Source organism: Dromaius novaehollandiae, chromosome 1, assembly GCF_036370855.1.
Source record: "Dromaius novaehollandiae isolate bDroNov1 chromosome 1, bDroNov1.hap1, whole genome shotgun sequence".
Lineage (NCBI taxonomy): Eukaryota > Metazoa > Chordata > Aves > Casuariiformes > Dromaiidae > Dromaius > Dromaius novaehollandiae.
The window spans coordinates 213,058,291-213,085,027 of NC_088098.1; the positions used below are offsets into that span (position 1 = coordinate 213,058,291).

At 37.9% G+C, this 26,737-nt stretch overlaps 1 long non-coding RNA gene across 1 annotated transcript in view; it reads left to right on the top strand.

The window, feature by feature from the left end:
- LOC135330626 (uncharacterized) overlaps positions 1-26,737 on the top strand; it is a 546,609-nt gene that overhangs the window by 215,256 nt on the left and 304,616 nt on the right. Inside the window, exon 2 of the long non-coding RNA XR_010392610.1 lies at positions 4,018-4,064. This is a non-coding gene — a long non-coding RNA (uncharacterized LOC135330626). The remainder of the gene's footprint in view (positions 1-4,017; positions 4,065-26,737) is intronic.

Below are 26,737 nucleotides of genomic sequence, written 5' to 3' on the forward strand. Positions count from 1 at the left end.
GTGTTCTTCCCATTGCAAGCAGATAATCCTGAGATTAAATAGTTAAATAGTTTAGGAAGTGAATGACCGCTTAGTGCTCTCTCATTACCACCAAAATTTCTTGGAACTTCCTAGCAACTGGAGAAACAGACCATGTATTCTTATATCTGCATAGTAATGTGTTAGTGGAATGATCTGCAAACATCAATAATCAATTTATGTAGAAAAACCTGCCCATACAAAACTAAGGGCAATTCATTGCCCTTGTTGCTTGTTCTGTGACCTGAATGAACCTCAGGTTATGTAAATAAGAACAGTTTCATACTATGTATGCACAAGGAGACTGACTCAAGGTTTCATAAGCAACCTGAAATGGAGCATTTTCTAAGTTTAAAATGCTTGATATTTCAATTTCAATATATTTCTTAGGTATGGCCCAAGCTGGGGTGGTGCTAACACAGCAATACTGCTTTTGAAACAGAACTTGTATTGCTGCATGCCTCTGACACACCATTTGGGGTGAGGCTGGGAATAGCACTTCTGCTTTTCCAGCAGACTCTCTTGCACAGTGCAGATTTCTCCACCGCAAATCCTCTTCTTTGTTATTTAATAATCTTAAGTGTGTTTGCTCCACTCAGCAGCCATTGTCTCTTTATTACAATAGGTCAAATTCAAGTTGCAGTATGGGACATTCTTCATAAAGTATTTTTGATGTGGTCACTATTTCATCTAGGTGACTTATTATCTAATTCAACTTTAAATCTTAATTGGCTTTAATAGAGACTATTTTAGTAATTGTAAATTTCTAAGAAGAACATGTTTGTCACTTCTTTTGGTGAAACACCAACATTTGCTCTTCTTACCGTGAGAGAGATGATAAGCTTGGATTTGAACATCTGGGTAATATTCATAGTGTATTGTGAAAATAGGAACGTATAAATGGACAAGGTAATGGTTACTACTAGCAGTTAAATGTGAGACATTTATGCACCTGTTCTCCTTTGCACAATACAGAAGCTGTAAGAAGAGGCAAAATGTTGACAATTCACATCGTGTTTCTTAAGGGTCAGATTTAATTATAATACTAATCAAGGGGTACTTCAAAACCCACTCTTTCCATGGGATAATCAGATACTCACCTAAACATGCACTCCTCATAATCACAGAGCAGGACCTAAACTCAGATTAGGATGATGAATTTATATAAGGCTTATTTAGTCAAATAACAGTGAACTTTATATTTCTCTTAGCGAAAGGAATTTATATCCCTTAGCCTTAATTATGTTCATAAGCGATCAAAAAAGTCAGACAGAAAAAACACTGTTTGAATATTTAGGCAATATATCCAAATACGTCTTGGGGAACAAGATCGTTACATAAAACCTCGCAATACTTTTTTCTGTCCTAGTTTCAAAAATTCCAAGTGGCTGGGCATCTACTTTTTGAGAAAAAAATCCACCAACGTTAACCATCTGCTCACCAACAATGTTTATTTTTCTTGATTTTTGCTCTTTCTGCATTTTGTGTCTCTGTTCATAGCTGTTCTGTTTTATTAGATGGGTCTTTCCTCTGTTTGATGCTATTCCTATCCTACACATGGAGTTCATAAATGAACAACTACTGATTTCAGTAGTTTCAGCGTAGGGTTTGCCATGCTGAAACTAAGTATTAGCTTTCCTTGGAAACAGCTAATTATCCTGAATACAAATGGAAACACTTGCCCAGTGTGAGTTGCAGAGAAGTTCAGACCAACACATGCATCCAGCACCATCTTGTAAGTAGATGTAGCTTCAGAGTAGGCTCTGAAATCATACCAAAACATAAGGAATACTATGAATAGAATAAACCACTAGTAGAACTCCTCCTCAGATTAACCTAGTTCTCAAATGTGGTATTTCTGATCCTGATTAAAGCATGCCACCACTAGTAACTATTAATCAAAGTTTAGCACTCACTGGCTTGGTAAATAGCCAGAAACACTCATCATTTACATGACTTTGTGATGTTTATCTCTCTGTCTTTATGATGTGATCAGCTTGTTGGAGGGAAAGAATTTGTAAAAGCTTAAAAACATGCAATTTTAGTAGATATTTATTTGACATTCTTATCCCATAGAGCCTTCTAGTAGAAATGCAATCTAATTCATTAAAGTTCTGAACCAGAGAAGCATAAAATGATGTTGGAATAAAATCCCATAGTACTTACTAGTGTTTGTGAATGACTAATGCTGTTAAGGATGTTTCCTGTCATTATCTGCTTGCAAAGGAGACTGAGTGGGATTTCTTCAGATAAGGTATTAAGCCTCTCTACGCAGAGTACTGGCCTGATGCAGTGAGTGCTATTAAAGGAAAACAGAGCTGAGATTACACTGTGTGGAGTGCCATATTTTACTGTTGTTACTATTTAAAGTACCATAATGATTTTAGAGACAGCTGCTTAACCCCCGTCTATAGAATATTTCATCTTCTTGTTTAAAAGCCTTTACACTGAAATAAGAGGTTTGAAGAAGCTTATTTGACCACTGCATTTGCAAATAGACATTTTGGTTAGATAACTTTTAGAATTGGCATTGGCATCATTAATTTTGTTTCGGTTAATCTGAATATTTCAGCGCAGCCTAAAGCCATGTTGACTTTAGCTGCGATTTCTTATCTCGCACATCAATTTTCATTAAACCGATCAGTTTTTGAATAGAAGATCTTCTGAGAAAATAGAGAAGCAGCCTGATTCTCTCTGGGATCTCTCTACACTAGTAATGCCCACCACTTCTTGGACTGTGATGTATCTTCATTATTATAATTCATCTTCCAATAAACAGAATTAAAGGTCTCGCATCAACTTTGCTGACCATTGTATGAGACCTGTAGAGATGGGTCTGAGAGTTTAGACCTAGTATTTTGCATATATCCCGTGAGTCAAGAATTTTCACTGTGCTTTTATAATTGCTCACTATTATTTGGTCATAATTATATTACGACCAAAAGTGCCATGTTCCAGAAGAGACTTAAAAATCTAGATTTAATGTTTTGTGATTGCTCAATACATTATCGCATTTTTTAAAATAGTGTAAACACTGTCTTAATTCTGGTAAAATTCTATCTACAGCAAAAGTATTTTTCCTCCTAAAGAACGCACAGTTTAAATATTGCTTTATCTTCCCCAAAATAGGACGTAGGTCTTCATTTGTTAAAGTCAGTGGGAATTTTATTCTGAATTTCTGTAGCAGTCTGGTAGCTTTCGCTCTTTAATCCCTGAGTTGATTAGTAATTGATTTCTGCATGGAAAATTCTAAATAAAATATGCTCAACAGTTTCCACTCAGATCTCCATTTTCAATTAATTTATAAATGTGTAAGTTAAGCTTTAAGTCAGAAGTTATCATATTTTTGGACTTTTCTTTGTTCAGGGTGACTGTCCATATTTTAGTCCATATATGGCAAATATATTCATATTTATGTGTTTATACAATAATATGCATGTATGAAAGTTAAGGATTAGATTTCTCTTTCTACATGCCAGTGTGTTTCAGTTATGGTAGCAAGGGACAAATTCAAGTGCTATTTACATTAATGGTAGTTCTGTTGAACTGCCCAATAAAAAACAAGACTGCAAGAGTAACCATGTTTAATATCTTTCGTAAAATATAATGAAAGGTAGGAGTTATGCCAAATCGAGGACTTACTGAAGAACAGAACTTGAATCCAAATGCCTGATTTGCCCCACAAGTCCTATGATTATAGGAAATCACTTAACAATAAATATGATACCTCATAGGAAGTTAAGAAATCTAATTCAGTGTATTTAATAATGTCATTTAATGTATTTTCTAATAGTTTATAAACTATTATAATGTCACAATCTGCAGTGATACTGGTGATCAGGTACTCTCCTGGTGCAAATCTGTGTCAGCACGAAGGGCGAAGAAGCTGCTCTGATTTACAGGAGGTGCCGCACCTTTGACTCACTAGACCTCCCATCGGACTCCTACCTTGCTGCATAAAGCAACTGAGACAAATCCCTTTGCTTCTTCTTTCCCCAGGTTCCAATCATTGAGAAAACAAGTGTTTAAAAATTAACGGAAGATTGGTAAGTCCTTTTGTTTTTAATTAGTATAGTTTAATATTTTCAGCTTGCTTTGTTTAAACGTTTGCTTTTCTTGGATTATTCTTTTAACACTATCCTTAGCATGACACTCAATGGTTTCAGAAACAGATATTTGCTCTTGCAGATGTGCATCCACAATGGTTTCTCTGTTATATTCTTCCTTTGCGACATAGCTAGGTTTTAGGTCAATTGAACGTCTCTGGACATTTTTGCAATGAGGCTGTGTAACTCCTCACAGCAGTGCAGTTCATCCGTCATTCCCCAAACTCATGCTCGATACTTGCAGAAATTTATGTGGTGTCAGTGCTGGAGTACATACGCAGAATTTCAAATCCAATTTTTTCTATAAGATTCTGTTGAACCATCAAGGTGTCTTTCAGGGCCAGGCTCTCTTCCATCTGAGTCATAGGAAAGCTTTTTGTCAGCTTCAGTGGTAGCTGGATCATTCTGTTGTAAATCTGACATGAAATGTGCTGAGTGTTAATTTATTTATTTATTATACTGAAACCATTCCTATTATTTCCAGTAGAAATCTTCTACAGGAGTCATCACTGAGGAATTTAGCCATTTATCACTATATTGTCTTCTTCTGTGTCTTGCCGTATGTTGCTGTAATGACAAGTACAATATAGACTGTCAAGAAGTTCTCTTTCTTGTTCTTCCAGAGAAATGACAAGAAAAAAAAAATCTAGGAAATTAAGTAATTAACAATATAAATGAGAAACGGTTAAGGTTTTTACCAAGATGTTTCTGCAGTTTAATATACAATACTGTACATTGACATACTTGGATAAAGAAATAGCTATTTTAAGTTGCTAGTGATTCTGTATGAGAACATTTATTGCTGTTATCCCAAGATGTTAATTCGAAAAAGTTTAACGTACTATATAAGAAGAGAACATCAAATCAGCCTGCTTATTGATCCTTGACAAAATATTTGCATAGTATGCCATTATGTGACTTTAGTGTGAAAATACACTTTATACTAAGTCAATGTCAGAGCAACAAAACAGGTGCAATGCTATATAAACAACATAGATCTAATTCGATGAAATTGCCCCAACTGGGGAGCATTTTTATTTGAATTTTTCTATTGTTTTATTGGTATATTTAGAACTGTTTTTCTAGTGAAATGATTGACAAAGCCAGTCAACCAAATCAAGGGAATAAAATTATATGCATATAAAAAATTAAGTGAAAAGGAAGCAAAAACAGGTGGCACTATTAAAACACATACCCCAAATGCCATCAGGAAGATACTGTTTTTAACCTTTTTTTCTATTAAGTTCTGCATCTGTACAAAACAAGATTACAAGCTTAAAATCATATTGAAAATGCACTCTGTTTATATCAAATTATTGAATGATAATGAGAATGGATCCTTGCCATGCATTTTTATATGCCTTATTCATTCTGTTTTCCTAAAAGGGAATCATTTTGTCATAATGTATCACGCAGCTGAATTGGATATTTTTTCTTACATTGTGTTCAGAGCTAGAGTATGCAAACATTTCCCCTCCTGGCAGTCCAAGGTTAGCAGAATCCTAATTTATATGCTGAGGAGGCAGCTGTAGGAAATGTCACAGTTCATTTTGGGGAAATCATGCTGCTGACCAGAAATCAAATCAAGCAGTGGATAATGTAGTATTATTGGCTTGGTCTATGTCTCTCCAGGCTACATTATGTTCACCTCCACTTTATAGCCTGGTGCCGGGTCCCGGTACAGCTGCTATGCCTTTATACTAGGAATCTATTCCCCTGGAAAACAGCTTACAAAAGACTTTAAGAAGAAACAGCAAATATTGTCAAAATTGGTATAAGAAATCTCCTTTGAAAAAGTAGTGTTTATGTAAAAACCCTCAGCCTTTTGTCTTGCTGCCTAGTTGAATAGTGTATAAGATCTGATTTGGCAGGTGTTCAAGGCTAAAAGCCACAGGTCTACTCTCTTAATCCTGATCTCGTCCAGCATAATTTAGAGAAATCTATGGCAGTGTGTCACATCAGCTCTGCAACTTCTACGCAGGCACTTGTCGTCACGCTGGATTTCGTGGTACATCTGTACGACCGAGCTAAAAAGAGCCTGAGCTGTGGCATGTGTTTCGGTGTTACCTCCACCGTGCTCCCCCATGCAATGTCCTATGTGGTCTGAGGAACAGGACAAACCAAGAACTGCTCTCAGGATGGTGGAAATCACCCGGTTTTGTCTGAGGAAAGAGTTTGGCTGGACGGCTCGCAGGTGGGCCGTGTGGCTTGCCCTCCGTATCAGAGAATGGCCCTTGGTCCTCTGCATTTACTGCTGAGGATGTAGCCATAGTTATGAACTTAGGTGAAGGTTCAGGTCCAAGTTCCAGTGCTCCCTGTGTCACAAAACTCTGGCATAGCTGTGTTCAAGCGATTTTAATGCTATAATTGTGGTCAGTAATGTTGTAGGGCTTTTACCAATAATTTGCGTGTAACTAGGTAACCATTTCAGCTTTTATCACGTTGGTATTTCTAAAGTTGCTTTGCGCTCGCATTGCTTATTTCACATCTTGAACTAGAAATAGCTGTAGCTATAGTTAATCCTGGACTCATTTCCCCTAAGAGGGGAATCCTAAGTGAGGAGCAAGCTCTATTTTTAGCTAGTGGGGCTAGAGAAGCATCTCCAGAGGGCAATTCATTCCTCCTATGATGTGAATTGCTTGCTGGAGTTGTGTCTTCCTCCTCACTGACGCCTCAGATGAGCAGGAGGAATCTGAGCATTTTATTCTCTTAGAACAGCTCATAAACACGACACGGCGATCTGCTCTTTTTAATCATGTCAGTGTATTCATAATGCTTTCAGTTTCCCCAAGTTCCCATCTTAAAAATGGAAATCCTTCTCTCCAGCTTTCTACATCTTTTTTTAAAGTCATTTTTAAGTCTACACTGGAACAGAAATTTGCATTGTCTCTCTCTGAATAGACTGATTTTCAAAAATTGTATATTTTTGCTCATGAGCGGGTTAGTGATGGTGTTTTCTTCAGATGGCTTAACCTCTGTAAAGCAATTTTGAATATCATACCACAGCAGTTCACTGTATGTAAGCTGAAAAAAAGTAAAAGTTATGTTTCTGATACATCACTTTACAGAATACATCTATTCTGTAATGAACTTAAAATGGAAATGTAAATGCTTTAATGTTTCTGGAGTTATTAGCTAGCATACATTACTGATAGTACTTCAACTTAAAACATTAGAAAATATTCACATGATAAGGAAACACTGAGATTGTAAAGTATTTTACTGGGAGATTTAGGACTTCTATAGCCTTCTGGGTTATCTTTCAGAAAGACAGATAATTACTTTTTTGAACTTGATCAGTTCTAGCTTTCTGATATTGTCTTCTAGATTGTCCAAGTTCAGTGTTCTGTTTGTTTTTAAGTTATTGTTGTCCACTAAAGTATATTCTACATCTCCATCCCTTTCTGTTTTCTATTGCTAAAGCTTACAAGACATTTGTTAAGGCTTTGGCCCTTCAGTAAATGTCTTGAACAGCTGGAATTGCTAGAAGTTCAGAATGGTAAATTATTTTGGGATAAGTAATTCCAGGATGAGGAAACAGAAACTTGGGCGTTTGGTTTCAAAAATTAGGTGCGACTTCTGAAGGCCGACTGGTTCAACACCTTACTCAATGCAGGACTAACATCAAAGGCAGATCAGGTTGCTCAGCGTCTTGTCTAGGAGAGTTTTGAGCATCTTCAAGGATGGACTGGGAGATATTCTGGGCAACCCTTTTCAGTGTTTGATCACTCTCATTGTGAAGATTCTTTTCCTTATATAAAGCTGAAATTTCTTTTCCTTCAACTTATGAACACTGACTCTTTCCATTTCACTGCACATCTCTGTGTCGAATCTGGCTCCATCTTTGTTATAACTACCATAAACTCTACTAACATTCCCTATAACAGCTATTAACTTTTCAAATAAGGTATGGGGTCAAAAAATAGATAGGATTATAGTTATCACAACTGACTTTGAAGTGCTTTTGCCACCAAAACTTGCTATTTGTTAAAGTAAGATACATCCACAGAAATTTTGTTTGTAAATGCAATTAAGTAATTTTCTTATACATCTATAAAACATCTGTCATCAGGACGTATGAGGGATCCAAGGTAGTTTAGGAATGATGATGAAACATGTTAGTTTAACTTCCTAAAAGTGCAATGGTAAAGAAGCACCAAGTCAGTGTGATGTCACACGACTTTCTCATATTCACAGTGACTTTATGAATCAGTTGAATACTCTACACAGTACATCCAAGAAGGAAAATTCTATAATAAATCAATGACAACTCAGAAGCGACATGATTAATGTCGTATGTGCATTTGAAAACCTATGCTAGCAGTGGAAATAGAATTTATATTCTGCTGCTGCTTAGTCAAATCCACAATCACTAGTGAAAAGATGGATCCTTGTTAGTGGCATTTGATGCAAAACATGTAGCTGACAAATGCTGAGTCTTCCCAATGAAAAGAAATAGCAAAATTCCATTGGTGAATATATATGAAATAGTATTTACAGTGTAAAATGGAATAATATACTTTGCTAAAGAGAATACTGAAATTAGCTGATGTACTCATTTCTACTACTTAAAGCAGCAAGGATAAAGCAGCAAGCATAGTTGCATGCATAGATGCAAATGCCATTTGGATAAAGTGACTCTCTACTAAAATGTCACAATAAGTTCTGGGACAAAATTACCTGAGGTTTTGGCTCTGCACATGCCATGTCCTGCCATGGATATAGTCATCACAAATAGCCCAAGATGGGCCCTTTCCACCTCAATTTGACAAGGTGGATAATGGGTGTGGCATTGGGGGTAAAGGTTCCAGAACTTTAATTATTGCTTTCTGTGCCTTGGGGAAGATGTCAAATAACCCATATTTTGTACCTTTTTAGCCAACCTGCAAAATCCTATTTGACAGAATTTTTGCAGACAAGTCTGGTCTCTCCAAATATTGTTGAATCAGAAAAGGTATCTGGCTGAATATCACTCTAGATGACTGAGATCTTGTCCAGAATCCATTCTAATATGAGAGATATTTGATGCCTAGTGTTTTATAAATGCCTCTTTTAGATTCAGTAAAGAACTTAAAATATACATGCAAACACTTTAATGTTTCTGGAGTTATCAGCAAGAATCCAGTCTAATAATATTATATATAACAGCTAATTAAACTCTGCTGTTTACTGTGAGTATATTTAATTTGAGATAGGAATTTAATGTTATAATGGGAAAATATACAAAGAAAAATTGTCATAATATGAAGAAAATACAAAGAAATTTAAATTAAGCTGTAGTTCTGTTTTCAGAACTCAGTATGTACGATGAAGTCCAGGAAAAAAAAAAGCTACACAGTCTTTGTCTAATCTGTTTTGCATATTAGTTTAGATTTATATAGGCTGATCACTATATCTGAATCTCTAACATAAGACTTTTCCCTTTGCAATAAATATGTATTTAATATTTGGAAATCCTGTCTCTGCCTTGCCCCCACCCCCAGCAGGCTGTTGTATAAGAAGCTGTAAATCAGGAGCACATAATGTTGTATTACAGAAGTCCTACCTGAAATTAGGGTCCAATGTCTCATTAAGTAATTAATTCTCCAAAGAGTGGGAGGACTAGTGGGAACGAAGGAAAAAGAAACAACTTTCATGAAATTAATAGAATAGGAGCTAGAAGAAAGATCTCAAAACTCCAGAGTCCTAATCCAGTATCCCAAGTCCTGTTGCCCTGCTGCTGCACCTTCAATTACATGACCAGGACTTTTCACAGGACTTATGCACCTGATTTGTTAGAAAAGTGCCTGTAAAGCGAGCATCAGAGTTAAGAACATCTACAGGGTAAAAAAAAACCAAACCAGTTAATATGATTCATTAAGACTTTGGATGTCCAGCAGGAGAGAGATTTCCACATAGGTTTTAAATAAAACAAAATCATCTAGGTCTTTTGGCATCACTGCAAGACAGCATTATTCATATACCGTTAATGAGTATAATTTATGATAAGGCACAATGACACAGCAGAAAGGACTCTTCCTTGAGGCACCAACAGGCCTTGTGATGCTCATGTAATAAGGTAATTGTGGTACAGTTCATACAGTGTTTATGACGATGAATGCTAATCTAGTATGATAGTCCTGTGTTATGAAAGAATAAAGCTAAACTGAAATGATAGGCCCTGAAGATGTTTTGATAATAAGTTTTCTTTTTTCCCTAGTATTCTCTCTTCAAACTCTTTCATGTTTGTCTGGAAAAAAAAAAAGCAAGAAGATATTGGAAAATATAATTCTGGAGATGATAATTTATATTCTATCTTTAATTAAAATTGTTTAACACATGCTGTTACAATTCCAACAAGGAAATAAATCTGAGAAAGAGAATTTTTTTTTCACTGGCCTATCCTTGAGTCTTCCCTTTTGACCAGGTTCTATCCTGCAAGATCTGAACTAATACCATGCTGTGAGTAGCATCAGTTTTTTGAAAGTAACACCAAAAGTTCTGGTCCATATTTGGGCATGCACAAATGGAGTCATACTTACAAAGTCCAGAATGAGCACTCAAGATCCTCATCTCTCATAAACTGCAATAATTGTCCTAGAAACTGGAGAAAAGCATAACATATCGTAGTCTGTTCTTAGGGACTCTCAGTGATGGTAACTGTGCTGCCTTGGTTTGCCTGGATACATCCCACTTAATTTTAGGCACTAAATTGAGTTGCCTTAAACTGTGAGTCTTGTCACTACCTTTACAGACATTGGAGAAGGTGATTCAGCCCATATTAGGTCTGAATTCACTTGTAGATAGGCCTTCGTAGCACCACAGGATAGCTCAGGTTGGAAGGGACCTCAGGAGTCCTCCAGTCCAACCTCCTGGTTGAAGCAGGGTCAACTCTGAACAAATCAGTTGCTTGGGGCTTTGTACAGTTGGGACTGGAAAGCCTCTAAGGGTGGAGACTCATGGGCAATGGGCTCCACTGCTTGACTATCATCGAGTCAAAGTTTTTCCTTACATTCAGTCTGAAGGGAAGGGGGTGCGATGGGGGGGAGCTGTTGTTGTGTGCCCTCAAAGCTGTTCATTCTCCAGGCTGAACAAGCCCAGCTCCCCCAACCTCTCCTTGCAGGGCAAGTGCTCCAGCCCCTGACCATCCTAGTGGCCCTCTGCTGAACTCGCTCCCGTTTATCAATTTACTTCCTGAACCTGGGGGCTTAAATTGGATGCAATATCTAAATGTATATCTAATGAGTGCCAACTAGAAGGGCATAATTCCTTGGATCTACTGGCTCTGCTCCCAATCATACAGCTTAGGTTGCTGTAGGCCGTCTTTGCTGCCAGGGGTTCTTCCTTTCCATGTTGAACTGGACAGGTCCCAGGGTAGACCTCTCTGCTACTCTACTTGTTAATGGCTTCCAGGTAGAATCTGACCCATGAACCCCAACCCTCTAAGCCTGATCATCCAACCATTTTTTTTACCCACCTGGTTGTCCACCTATCCAGACCACAATGTCCCAAGACAGATACAAGAACACTGAGGGAGACAGGGTTCAAAGCCCTGCTAATGTTGAGGTAAATGACATCCACTGCTCTCCCCTCATCCACGGATCTAGTCATTTTATCATAGAAGGCAGTCAGACTGGTCAGGTATGATTTATCCTTGGCAAATCCATACGGACTAGTCCTGATCACGTTTTGCTTCCTCATGTACCCAGAAACGTGTTCCAAGAGGACTCACTGCATGATTTTCCCAGGGACTGCAGTGAAGCTGAACAGCCTGTAGTTCTCTAGTGCATTGTCTTTTCAACTCTTTTTTTGTAGATACGTGTAACATTTGTCTTTGATTATTTGTAGAAAGGAACTAGGATGAGTAGGATTCTGTCTTAGGGTGCATCAGTTAAGTGCCTAAAATTAGACTTAGTAAATGGGCCCTTTTTGGGGGATGTTCTAATATTTTAGTTCTCTTCTTCCAAGAAACTTTACTATTTTAGCTCAAAGTTGAATCTTTCCAATTTCTAGCCAGTAGTTATGTTAGGCAGTTGTCAGGCAAAGTCCCCCGAAATAGATATCATTATTTATGTAAGTACTTCAACAAAGTGATCAAGTCACCTCTCAACCTTCTCTTTAATAAGCTGAATAATTTATTCAGGACCTTGAAAGCACAGGCAAGAATTTTAAACTTGAAGTTTATACAGCTGTTTCAATGTTCTTCAGTCATGTCTTAATCCTATTTCCAATGACTTTCGATATGTATTATTTTTAAAATTATTAAAATTTATTCCTTGGTTATGCTGACTTTGCTCTAATGGCATGAAAGGCATACAAGATTACCATTTCTATTAATTGACTTTAATCAAGAATTTCTACAGATGCTAGCTAGATAATGATTAAACTGCATCAATTTCACTGTTATATGCTGTGTTTTAGGTGATGATGCATTTTCTCTGTGTCTTTGTATTATTAATACCATATACTTCTATCAAGACAACCTGTAAGGGTCCCAATACAGATGACAGGCCTAAAATACATAGACATAATAATGAGCTCTAACTTGCAAAGACTTCATAATCTGATTAGATAAATCAGACAAAACTTGGGGAAAACAACACATTTTCATCTCCATTTTATATTTGGGGGTGCGGGGGGAACCCTCTGAGAATAAATGCTACAACTAAGATCATATAGGCCATATCTTGAAATCCTCTTGCCAGTGTTTTAGTCCAAAAAAATCTGTCCTTTTCACTGAAAGGGACAAAGTTATCAATTTAAAAAATAACATCATCGTATACTCAAAAGTGTTTTAATATAAGGAAAAATAATTCCAGACAGTTTTTATCCTGTGTATTTGTCACACTTTAAACAGAGTTGCAATGGAAGTAGAAAAGCTGTTTATTTACAGATAAGGGATTGATGATTTAGATTAAGAAAGAAAAAAATTCCTTCATTGGCCATTTGTAGCTCTCTTCAGTCAAACTAATGGTTTAGAGGATATTACTGCAAGAAAATTTAATGCAGGATTTTTATCAGAGGTAAAAGACAGCATTTTAGGAAGCAACAATTACAGATTCTGGCAACAGAGGACTTTGATGTATCATGTATTACTGTAACATGATGAAAGGATTAATAATAATAATTATTATAATAATATCATGGTGCAGTGAGACCAGCACAGATAATAAAGAGAAACGACATTACATTCCAGTGAGGTGGGAATATAAATTGAAGTATTCGATAGACTTTAGTAAAATACAGTGTCTCAAAGTACGTGGGAAGCAATGCTTGACTGTAAGGAAATGGAGACTGAAAGGATCATGATATCTGCTTTTTAATAAAATATATAAAAAATGTGCAGTTCTAAAAGAGTCTAGAGACACAATACAATTTACTAAACATGCTTGTGGGGTGCTTTTAACAATCCATATAGTAACCGGGTAGTATATGGAAAGAACTATATATGGGAGACAGAAATTGTTGATATTTTACATAACCAGTTCTGGAAACTTCTAGTTTCCAGCAGCCCAAATAAAACATCATTTTTTTAGCCATGAATCAGAAAATTTAGACTAGTTTTCCAGACTTATGAGGTAAAAAGTTGACCTTATAGGTCTGGTTGAAAATTTTATTTGTAATAAAATCATTGTTTTCCTGCAGATTACATCTTATTTTATTTTATTTTTTTAATATAGAGATTTGCGTTTTTGTTTTTTTTGAAGATTCCTTTGGGAAGCTCATTTCAATAAAAGAATGAAAATTTATTACAAATTAGAACCATTTTTTAAAACATTTCTAGTGAACAATGCCACACTTTCATTTCTGTCCATGTCTATGTTTCTTCCAGTATTTCTATATCTCTTGCTTTTGAGGGCTACTTTTCTTGACAACTACAGGCATGTCCAGGCTCTCCAGGAGATCATCTAATAGGGTCAGATATATTAAATGATAGCCTTGGGAAGGGAAAATCAACATTTGGTTTCTCTTAGCTGTTCATGGGAACTTTGGCAGAAGCTCGTCTCATCAGATGATTAAACCCATCTTCTATAATACATGGAGTATTAAGTGCCCATGAATACAGTTACTGAGTCACCCATTTTACTCATGCTAGATTAGAAACAAAATCAATACTATCTGCCCTCCACCACTTTCTCTGAATAACGGAGTTATACTAAATATCCAGAAATAGCAGGTGAAGTCTGGATCCCACTGAAGACAAGTGGTTGCAAGTGAAGCAAAGGTTGCTTCAACTGTCACAGTGCTGGAATTTCATTCTAATCAATTCCAGTGACTATATTTAATAAAAGGCCTAGTTGCAAATGTGTCATATATGTCTCATAATTACTTGGAAGTAAATGCACGGCCAGATTTTTTCGTCATGTCCTGCTTCAATGGTACAAGATTCTAGCGGTGATGAAACACTGCTAAAGGTTGCTAGGAAAGAGTGACCATGACATTCATGCCAAAACAGTATCTGCTGCTACCTCAGCTGACAGCAGTAGGAACTTTGGCCAAAATTACCAAATTGCTATAAGAAGACAAAAAAAACCCAGAAGCCTAAGAAAATTTGGTGGAGGAGGGAAAGAGTTTTGAGACAAAAGGCTGCTTTATAGCATCCTGTTTCAAGAATAACAGTATTATGAAATGTTACAGCTAGATGCGGAGCAGACTGTGACAATATGTTACGGCATATCTTGTGTGTCAATTGTTTTCTCCTTTGGGAAGTAGAGCAAAAAAGGAAGTGTTTTGTGTGCCATCTGTTTGGTGTGATCCTACACTTGTTGCATATATCAACCATATGACCAGTCCATGTATGTGCCAGAAGAGATCACTCTTTTCCAACGCTTGATTTGATTGTGCTTTAAAAGTGTCTCCATGGCTTTCCTTTAACAAAAAAGTTTCTTGAAACAAATTGCGTATCTTTAAATTTTGTGCCGATCTACTTTGGTCACTGTACTCATGCCTCTAAATATGTATCAGTAAGGCAAACTTCTTACACTAGAATGTGTTTCACCTTGCTAAACTAACAACTGCAAATATGATTAATCGCTTTTCCCTTTGGGTCATTTATTATGGATGGCTCACAGAGTTACTGCATAGAGCATCCTTCGAGGGTGCTGTGATAAAGTGAAGGGTTTTACAAATTGGATTCTTGCTTGGCTGGTGCCTATTGCCATTACCTGTGTGAAATTGTGTGCCTGACTCTTGCAGACTGCAATATTTTGAGAAATAGTCATAATATCTCTTAAAAAAAAAAAGAAAGAAAGAAAAGCCATGGCAACCAAAAATTTCTGTATTATCAGTAAGTTTCAAAATGACCTCCCTAGCCACTGCATGTTATAATTAAGAAAGAAAAGGTTCTGTAATTCATATATAAATAATTGATGCAATTATGTGTCACTGTAAAACTTCTGTTGTTTCAGGAGTGCTACTTAAACAGAATTTCAAACACAGAACACTTTCAGTTTGTGATAGTAATGTAAAATATTCTCCTTTGTGGAAAAATAAACATGAAATTATGCTTCTTTCTCCACAACCTCACAATAGTCAAGAAGCACACATGCATGCAAAACCAGTCTATTTTTACCATTAAATTCATTGGCATCCTCCCATGTTTTTAGAAGTCGTTTTTGATTCTGATGGAAGTGATGTGGCCACTGTGATGAGGAAAATCTTTAAAATCCATATGGTAAACAAGGTTCCTTGTGGTTCCTTGTAGACTTTCTTCTTGCATCCAGCTCTTGGTGTTAAATCCATTATCTTCCAGAATGACATTTTGGTAAGAATGGATATTCTCATTCACAAAACAAAAGAAAATGAAACAAAAACCACCCTTCTTCATTTTATTCATATGTGTTAAATGAGACTTATGTAGAATCAATAGGCAGCAGTATACCAGACTGAACTGGCAAGCTGAGGAAGATAAAATTTTTATAGAAGTTTGTTGTTACAGGTCTCTCCGGTAACACATGACTGTACATGTTTGAACCATTTCCTCAGGATATCAGATCTCTGGAGCTTTGAGTCTTTGTCTTTGAGGCAGTACCAAATAAAGCACAACTCCTGATGCCTGTGGCCTTGAACTCTTTCTAACGTGAATGAGTTTCTGATTGACTGGCAGGAGAACAAAATCAAGACATGGGGAAAAATGCGAAAAATACTAGAAAACAGCTCTAAAAAAATGCTAATGTCTGTGTTCCCAACACATGGGGTTTTTACATAAACAGCTTAGGTTCCCCTGCTACTTTATCTGTAAATGTGAAATATTATATTAATTGGAGTAAAGTGAGAGAAAGGAGCATAATGCTTGTCCATTCACCTTGCTATGACCTTCCGCTGACTTTCTTTACACCTCTCAGAAACACTCTTAGAATAGCAATTAAAGCTATTTGGCAGTAGCAGCCACAAATATTTATACCATTAATTTTATTATATACCATTAATTTTATTAAAGTAGTGTAATGGTAGATGGCATATATCCTGTACCATATATTTAATAACATAATTTCAGATCTTACTTTGAAAATAGAATGTCATATATTCTGATGGATTCGGAGAGATGCTGAATTTAAGGTGCTTATTACTACACAGGAGCTGTTTCATTGGGAGTGGCAGTGGTATAAATGTAGGATTATGTTAAATCAACACAAAGGAGAAGTCAGCCTGTGCAGGGCAATTAAGAATTAACCATAGAAAGGAAAGTCTATGTGAAATATGTATGATGGAGAAGGAGATGTGTTGAAAGTCTGAAATATGTTAAAATTTTGTATGCAATACAGAAGGATAAAAAATATCTCACTTATTTCCGAACTCAATGGAAGTCTAAAGTAGATGAGGTTTCCTCTCAACACAGATTTTAATTTTCTCCCAAGAATTTACTTCAAGCACACCGAGGGACACAGGCTTCCAAGGCCCAAGATGAGCTTAAGTAGGTTGGTTAGGGTTGCTCTGTGATGCAAAATCAACCTTCTTGGTTTTTAGCATCTGTTTTCTTGCAAAAGAGACCTCTTCACTTAGAAAACTCTAACTATAAATAAATCACAGTCCCTTAAAATCTGTTCTGCATGAACAGCTTTGTAATTAGTTTACCACTCTGCTTTTATAGCTTGGATATTTCTCTTATTGCTGGTGAAAATAGTTCTGAAAAGAGAGAGATGGGAGGCCTGGAATGAATGAATTTTCTCTCTGATTTTTAAAATTGCTTAAAATTGCTTTTAGAATATGATCAAATAATTACTGAAAATAAATATAACTAGGGGATTGCCTATGTGTTCTTACATTTTCTAAATTTGTTAGCAATTTGCGGTTCCATAAGAAGGCATTACATTCTAGAAAGGCTCAGCTTTCTGAAAACTTGTAATTTGCTACAAATTAGTGCTGAAATGTCCAGTTACTTTGGTAAATCTTATCCAAAGCATCAGTTATTTCTTTTTTTTTTTTTTTTTAGGATTATTCATCAGATTTCTGTTTAACAATACTGATAAGCAGTTAAAAGTGGATACTGAATGATATTGCATAATAGATATCTTAAGCAATTAATGAATGGTCAGTAAAAGTTACCTAGATCCACAGAACCGTAAAGTAATTCAGTTTGGAAGGGACCTTCGGAGGTCTCTAGTCCAATGTCCTGCTCAAAGCAGAGTCAACACTGAATTTGGACCAGGTTGCTTAAGTCCACTTGGGTTTGGAAAACCTCCAAGGATGGATATTCCACAGCCCCTCTGGCCAACCATTTCCAGTTTTTTTATCCTCACAGTTAAATTGTTTCCTTATATCTAGTTGAAACCTCTCCTGTTTCAGCATATGCTTGTGGTTTCTCATGCCCCTCATGGCACAGCTGTGAAGAGCCCTGCTCTTCTTGATGTCCTCCACACAGGTCCTGGGGGGCTGCTGCTAGGTGCTGTCAAAGCTGTCCCTTCTCCAGGCTGAACAAGCCCAGCTCCTCCAGCCTCTCCTCGCAGGACAAGTGCTCCAGCCCCAATCATCTCAGAGGCCCTTTGCTGAACTCGCTCCGATCTGTGAATGTCTTTCCTTCATTTTGCTGAATCTACTGGGTCTGCTCCTGCTTATTCAGCCCAGGAGCCCTCTTCACTGCCAGGGCACATGGCTGGCTCGTGCTCAGCTTGCCATCCGCCAGGACCCCACAGCCTTCGCTGCAGAGCTGCTACACTCAATCCCCAACCAATACTGCTGTGGGGCACTAGCCTCTCCCACATGCAGGACTTTGCATCTGTCCAATCAAACCATTAAATATACAGCAGCAGTCAAAGCTGTTAAGTAAATAGTAAAACATTTCTGTTATTAACTTAAAATTATGTTATTACCTTAGTTAAATCAGTTAAAGCTGATTATATAGTGCCCCTTTGGCTCATTGCTTCTTATTACCATTTGGTGAGTTGCTCAAGTGGAAGTCAGAGGTGAAGTAAAAATAAACGAGGGAGATAAAGAGAGTATAGTGGCAGAAAGGAATGGAAACATTAGAGTATAAAATGAGAGGAAATATAAGGTATATTGAGAGGTGTGTTGGCAGAAGGTTCTCGCTGTGTGTGACCGCTTTGTTCCTGGGAATCAACACACCGATATATGAAGATTAGCACTTTTTCCACATTTCGTTGTTGAAATATTGCCCAGAATCTGTGTATTTTCATCCTTGGGAAAGTCACACTTCTCGGCAGCCTAGAAGATTTTTATTTAATAGAAGATCTTGTTTTATAAGACAGATCCTAATGATTCCGTATTCTCATTTCATCTAATAGATTTGCTTTATCAACTGCTTGGGTGCACTGTATTAGAAAATTGCTCATCCTGCATTAAATATCACAGGTCTCCATTAAGCTGGCTCTCAGAGACGCTCAGGCATGCCTTCATTGGCTGTTCTGTCTGGAAAATGGAAGCAAAAAGCCAATCAAGACTAAAAACAACTCATGGCAAAAATCCACAAAATAACTGAACTACTCTAACTTTCCTTAGCTTAGCAGTATAGGCATATCCTATGCTGAGGGGAGGAAGAGACCCTTTCACAAATAATCAACATTTGACATTTTGGTTTTTTTTTTTTTGTAAAATTTCAGTGTCATTGTTTGATTAAGCTTCATACTGATCATTACAGGCTTTCTGCGTGTACATATGGAAATACAGCAGAATTTCTATAGGACTTAGAAAACTAGCACAAAAGTTCTAATATAGTTGACGTGAGCAAGATTTTAAGTAAAAGCCAGATAACGTATTTTAAAAAGGCTCTTTTCACAAAGCCAAATGCTTTTAGAAATCAAGCTGTTGTGTTTTGCTTTAGTCAGTATGTCTCCTCTTTTTCTTCTTAATCCTTCAGTGGCAATTCCTTTTGAGTCCATTTTTCAGCATTTGGACAAACCCCACAGAACAAAACGTCTGAACATATATATTTAACAGCTTATATGAGGAATCAATGGGAGAAAAGAACTGAAATGGACAACAATTCGATAGCTAATTCAGAGACTGGCGAGTTCCCTTAGTCCAGCCTGGGGCTTGGATGCTTTCATTTAAATTCCTCACTTCACTACATCCTTTTTCTGCCCTGTTAGACATCTAACTTAATCTTCCTCTGCCTCTATTCCCCATCTGTAAAATGCGTGTAATAACGCTTCTCTATCTCAATAGGGTCTTGTGCAGCTAAAGATACACAAGACTTTCAGGGTCTACAGCAATAGATAACAAATATGAGTGTGATGGAAGCTTCTGTTTCGGCTTGAGTTTGAATATATGCTTATGTCCTGTTGGCCTCCCAAGCAGATGTAGTTTCTTTTGATATAAATACATAACCTCTGATAATACTAATGGGATTTAGGAGGACGCGGTGGGGGAAGAATACAATGACAGCCAAAACATGCTGCTGTTACCCTCCCTTGAAACCTTCCTTTTACACCGTTGTGGTTTGCTTTTCACTCAACCTCCAATGGCTCAGCACAAACTATGCCCTCTCCTTTGGAAAAGAAGAAAAATAAAGTCCTTCGGAGTTTGCTAAATTCAGGAGCCTAATTTGCTCCTGAAGAATCCTTTCTTTATATGGACTTCTACCGGGAGATCTTTATTCAGCTGATGATTGCTGCCAGTATCTTGTCTTCATTCTCAGTCATGAAAAGGCCTGAAGTTATTCTAAAAGCTTTGCTGTTGCCAAGGTGATAAAACACCAGCTAGGAAATTAATGGTATTCTCGCTCTGTACGTGTGTGAGTGTGCCTGCTCACCCACACGGGCTTTTTAGTCCACAGACTTCACAGGCAACGTTCAGTTTTATAGGATGAAATCTTGTTCTGCCAATGAATTCCCAACATTTAGTTTTTGCCAGATAAACACCAGGCTTACAGCAACTTCATTTCCCTGGCTAGTGTTTCAGAGTGGTCGTACTATCGTATTAATGCCTGGATTTACATGGTAAATGCATTTTTAAAACATATGCTGCTGTGTTTATGCACTAAACTGCCTTAGACATAGAAGACGCCTCTTCCTTGATTGCAAGCAAACAAATAAGCTCCAGAAGCACCAGTTGAAAGGACACAGCACTTGCATAAAGGCAAACAGGCAGGGTGAATAGCTTGTTTTATGAAGGTTTGCTATTTTAGTGTTAGGATCCTACTAAATCAGTGCCACAAGATGTCAGTGCAGTTTAAGCAACGGCAGAGCACTCTCAGGATGTGAACTGCATTGAAACTGGGCAAAGGAAAGGAAAGAAAACATCTATAGTTAATTATAAGACCTGTTCTTAGAGAAATATGGCTACAGAGTGTTCATGGTCTTTTTTTTTTTTTTTTTTTTTTTGATTACTTCTGAATTGTGCTCTGTATAATTACGATTATAATGAAAATAAATGTAAAAAGTCTGAATAGCAAGCTATTTTATAACCATGTCCACATTCCACTTTTCTACTAATTCAACAACTAATGAAAAAGCTGCATCTAAATACATTTTATTGCTCAACAGAGCAGTGTTTTCTTTGCAGCAATTTGTTGAATTTCAATGGTATGTTCCCAAGCTTTGTTTTGCTTTGACTTCATAAAAGGAAAAGGAGGAGGAGAAGAAAAAAAAAAAAAGACAAAACCAGCTCACTTGTAGTAATGACACAACCACCTCACTTGTAACAGGAACTAATACATTTCCATTACAATGGCCACATATAACGGGTAGTTAATCATCAAGAAAATTCATTAGCTGAATGTCACCAGGAACCTATGTACTGTAGCAAATGAACAACGGACAACAGTTTGAGTTTTAATTCAGCAGTGAGTTCCCCTCATAATGCCGCTTTCCTCTTTATGAAATTGGGCACAAAGTTAATGGTATGATAAATGGTTATTCAAACTTAGTAAGCTTCCCTGATTACAAGGACAGCAGTTACTTCTGCATAAGTGCTGGCAAATATCTCCGTGCTGCTTCACATGCCTTTAAATGCTGTGAGCTTTTACAGCAGTCGAGCCATAACACAGAAAGCTGAGGCAGGAGAAATCTCCCACACCACAGGCAACATTTGCCTAATTTAATCTTTCGGGCTATATGTTTAGCTGATGTAAATTGACCCTTTTGTATAATGCGCAAAGCAATGCTGTGGGTCATATGGCTTGGCCCACGTCCATGTGACCTTTAGTGGTGCTTAAAATGCACTTATGCTTGCACCAATCTCTTAGAGATTTTCTGCACCTTGCAGGTAGTCATTTTCGCTTCTCGAATTGAAAGCACCTGTAAAACACACCCCACTGAAAACCACCTTATGGACAGCACAAATTGTCTGGCACGGCTCTTAAATATGAACACAAATCTCTGCCTGCAGTAATCAAAGGAACTGGCAGTTTAAGACTAGAGATGGTGCATGTGAAATGACTGCATTCACATGTGGGGAGACTGGCAGCTGAATGAAGACTCAAAGGCAGAGGGCTAATCGAAGATTATGGTCCATTTCTGTGCAAACAGTCAGCTCAGGTTTTGTAAGGAGTATTTCTGTGTTTAGGCAGCTTGCAACTGCCCTCCCTGCTATCCACCACCAGCTCTGCCCTGGGGGCAGGGAGCACCACCAAGCACCTTCCAACCAAGGCATCAAGGCAGCACCACTTCCCATGAGTCCCTTACCTGGGCTGTTCGAGCAAAAGGGGAAAACCCTTCTTGCCTCCTCAAATTGTTTTTAGAGAAAACTTAAGACAGAACTATAGTGACTGTAAGATCAGCTCAAAGGAACCGAGCTCTTGCTGAATATCTCATTCAGCATCAACCAAGCCTTAGCATGACAGTGGCAGCTGGCCCCAAGTATTTCTTCCCTTCTCTCTTCTATTATGTTTTTTTTCCCCAGATAATAAATGAAGAAGTAATTTGTTTGCAAACCACTTTCTCTTTTTCTCTGCTGGGTGCCGCAGATGTCAGCATGATAGAGGAGAGGGGGATTCACTGTGTTTCTTTGTGCCTTCACCAAGGTTCTGCTGCACAACCTATTACCACTTTTGCATGGCATTTACATGAAAACAGGGTATTCAGCAGTTGCTTTCATAGGTTTGTATCTGTCCAGATAGAGAAATACCCACAGTCTCAGCAGCAATAACCTCTTGTGTTGTGACCTATGCTTTTCTCTTGTCTGCAAACAAGGTGGGTGTTTTTTTGGGAAGGTTACTTTTGGCTTGAAATAGGTATCACGCTGCAGAACGCTGTTAGAGGCAGAGACAATTTTTGCAGTAGAGTAACTCACTAAAATTAAATCTAATTGGAAAGTACAGACGTGACATAGACTAGCAACATCAAGGCAAAACCTACCTTGGCCTTGCATCTTATCAAATTTTACACTGAGATAGCTGAATCAACTAATTTGAGGTAAACAAACAAAAAAGTCCTGCACCATTTTGTTGAACTTGTCTATTTTATTAACTTCCAACTCTTTTAACTCCTGCTATTTATTCTATAGACAAGATTAAATCCTTGCCTTTGGTTTGTAAACACATGAAAAAAATTGGAATATTCATTTTTCTATGCCTGAAACAGTAATTAATTGTGCCTGGATGCAGAGGAGTGGACCTTCTTTTAGAGGCCTGTACCATGATAATTACAATCCTAACATAAAATCGACCTCTGAATAGAGAACCCAACAAACAAAAAGGTTTACAGAAGGATATTTTTTCGCCTCACACTCTCTATCAGAGTTTAGGATAGAGCAGAACTGTTTAGGATAGAACAAAACCTGTTCATAATCGGGATACAGGGTTCAAATCCTCTAGATTTCAGTAGCCAGGGATAAATCTTGAGTTATCTGAATCCCATTTCTGCAATCCAGGATTTCTGAAGCCTTCCCTTTTGGTTTAATTCTGTTATCATTAAATTAATTATTTAAAATCTAAGAAGAACATACTGTGAGAGTCAAGTTGGGTAAGCAATGAGTTCCCTTGAAGGCCTCTGCCTGCCCCAGTGTTATATAAATATGTATAAAATTATGGCATTTATGGGAATAGATTTCTGTGGATAGCCTCCAAAGCTGTAAATCAGAATATTCACTTTAAAACTCAGGAGAACTGTCTGACTTTTCTGATTTTGTCACATCCCTTATATCAAGGTGAAGCAACACTGTTCATTTCCAATTGAAAACCAATTCATTATGATGGAATCGAAGGGTTTACAGAGACCACAGGGCTGAGGACACTGACTAAGAATATAAGGCTTTTTTATCTTCATGATGCAAGATTTCTGCTTTATTTATAGGAAAACACACAAAAGACATTTTTGCAGGTGTTTCTCTTTACAAATAAATTACTCTAGTTACAATATATCAGACTGTTCATCTGATTTATGCAGCATGGAGCTTTGTTGTAGAAGGTCACTGGAGAAATTTAACTGCAAGATACCCTTATATGAAAACTCCTTGGACAGCTCTCAACTTTTTATTAGTTTAGTTGCTTGTTTTCCTTAAACTGAGTGCCATTGTAACTTATCTGTTACAAATATTACTACAAATAATATGTATCGCTCTCAAAAATAAGAAATGGCAACTTCGTACAGTTATCTAAAAGGGAAATTTAGACAAATCCTACATTTTGAGAACAAAAGCTCATTTAAAAGCTAATTTAAGGGCAATTAGTTCCTATTTCTGTGCTGCCCAGTAAGCCTGAATATGTCCCAGGTTAAATCTGCTGTTAAAATAGCAGCGGGTTAAATTACACCACACTGCAAAGAAGACTTGAAACTGATAAAAGAAGCCAACTGAGTACTTTTTGTGTGCTGTCACCACCATCTCTATCCTCTCTTATGGGAAAACAGCACAACTATTGTGATCCGGAACGTCAGAAATTACTTTGGGAGAGATACAGTGCTAAGACAGCCCTAAGGATCAGGGAAGGATAGAGTTATTATACGGACGTCTGTTTGAATGTAAAACCATGTACTACAGAGAGCTTGGCCAAACCCTCTGTGTATGTGGGCTTATTCCCTCACATGGGAGGAGTATTATACAGAGAGATTTATGTTACACTCATCTGCTTTTTGACCTTAAGTTCTCTGATATGACAGATGTTTTTCTGAAATGATGGATAATAGTACCAAGGGGGAAATCAACAACTGGAGGAGAAGCAGACATTTAGGTTTATGTCTGAGAACTGATAAAATGTTGCAGCACATACATAAGAAGAACATCAGGACAACAATGGCTTTTGCTGTTTGTGTGGAAATATTTCATCTGCATCACTCAAAGAATGCCAGTGAGATTTCATGGCAAATCACATCATTTACCTGAGTCTTAAAGAAGGAGAATGTTCTCCTAAACACTGAGAAAACACCACAGTAATAACCTAGCAGTTCTGTAAAGTTCAGTCTCTAGTTGAACAAACACCAAAACCATAAAGTTGAGACTTCATTATGTGACAGCTTCTGTGAGGAGTACCATGAAGGTAAATAAGATCCCCTCTGAGCCTTTGCTACAGGACCAAAGTTTAGGGAAACACAAAATCATTATGAGTTTTGGATTGATAAATGCCATTTTCATTTGAAGTTTTAATTACTTGCTTTGCCTTTAACATTTAGTTTTCAAATGAAGTGACTCTTAAAATTTATTTATATCTTTTGTCCCAGTCCAGAAAAGTATTTCAGTATGTAATTAACTTCAAGCATCTGATTAATCCCACTGGTTATTTAAAATAAACATTTGTAAGTGTTTCAGTTGGAGAAGACCCAGCATGCTTAAAGATCTTTAGGATCTATTCTGAAGAATACCTGAATAATGCTAATGAAGTGTCCTTACTTGAGACTTTTTGTTATTTTCTATCTATTTCCCATAAATGCTTACTTCCATCTCATTTATTCCAAGGCAGATGTACTTGATGCCTTCTTTGCCTTGGTCTATGCTGGTAAGACTGGCCTTCAGAAAACCTCAGAGGCTGGAGGAAAGTCTGGAGGAGGACTTAGTGGAAGGGGATCGGATTAGGGATCACTTTAGCAAACTGGACATCCACAAGCCCAGGGGCCCTGATGACATGCACCCACGAGTGCTGAGGGAGCTGGCAGATGTCATTGCAAGGCCCCTCTCAATCATCTTTGAAAGGTCCTGGTGATCAGGAGAGGTGCCTGACGACTGGAAGAAAGCTAATGTCACTCCAGTCTTCAATTGGGGCAAGGAGGAGGACCCAGGGAATCAAAGGCCAGTCAGCCTCACCTCGATCCCTGGAAAGGTGAGGGAGCAGCTCATCCTATCTAAGCATGCCATCTCTAAGCATGCGAAGCATAAGAGGGTCAGGAGTAGGCAGCATGGATTCACAAGGAGGAAATCATGCTTAACCAACCTGCTCACCTTCTCTGATGGAATGACTGACTGATGGATAGATGAGGGGAAAGCAGTAGATGTTTATCCTGATTTTAGTAAGGCTTTTGACACTGTCTCCTGTAACCTCTTCATAGACAAGCTGCTGAAGCACAGGCTAGACAAGTGGTCAGTGAGATGTATTGAAAGCTGGCTGAGCTGCCGGGCTCAAAGAGTTGTGATCAGCGGTACAGTGTACACTTGGAGGCCAGTCACTTGTGGCATTCCCTGGGAGTTGACAGGAGTATTCATACTGCTTAACGTCTTCATTCAAGACCTGGGAGATGGGACTGAGAGCTCCCTCAGCAAATTTGCAGATGTCACAAAACTGGGAGGAATGGCTAATATGGTGAATGGTTGTGCTGCCATTTAGAGGGACCTCAACAGGCTGGAGAAATGGGCCAAGAAGGATCTCATGAAGTTCAACAACAGGAAGTGCCAAGTGCTGAACCTGGGGATGAATAACCCCATGCACCAGTACTGGCAGAAGGCATATCAGAGAAGGACCTTGGGGTCCTGGTGGACACCATGAGCCATTAATGTGCCCTCGTGGCAAGGAAAGTCAACAGCACCCTCAGCTGCATTAGACAAAGTGTTGTCAGGAAGTCGAGGGAAGTGATCCTTCCCTCCCCTCTCCTTGGCCCTGGTGAGGCCGCATCTGGAGTGCCGTGTCCAGTGCTGGGCTCTCCAGTGCAAGAGAGATATGGAGCTACTGGACCAAGTCTAGTAAAGGGCCATGAAGATGATTAAGGGGCTGGAGCATCTCTTATATGAGGAAAGGCTGAGAGATCTGGGCCTATTCAGCCTGGAGAAGAGAAGGCTCAGGGGAGGATTTGATGAATGTTTATAATGTAAAGGGA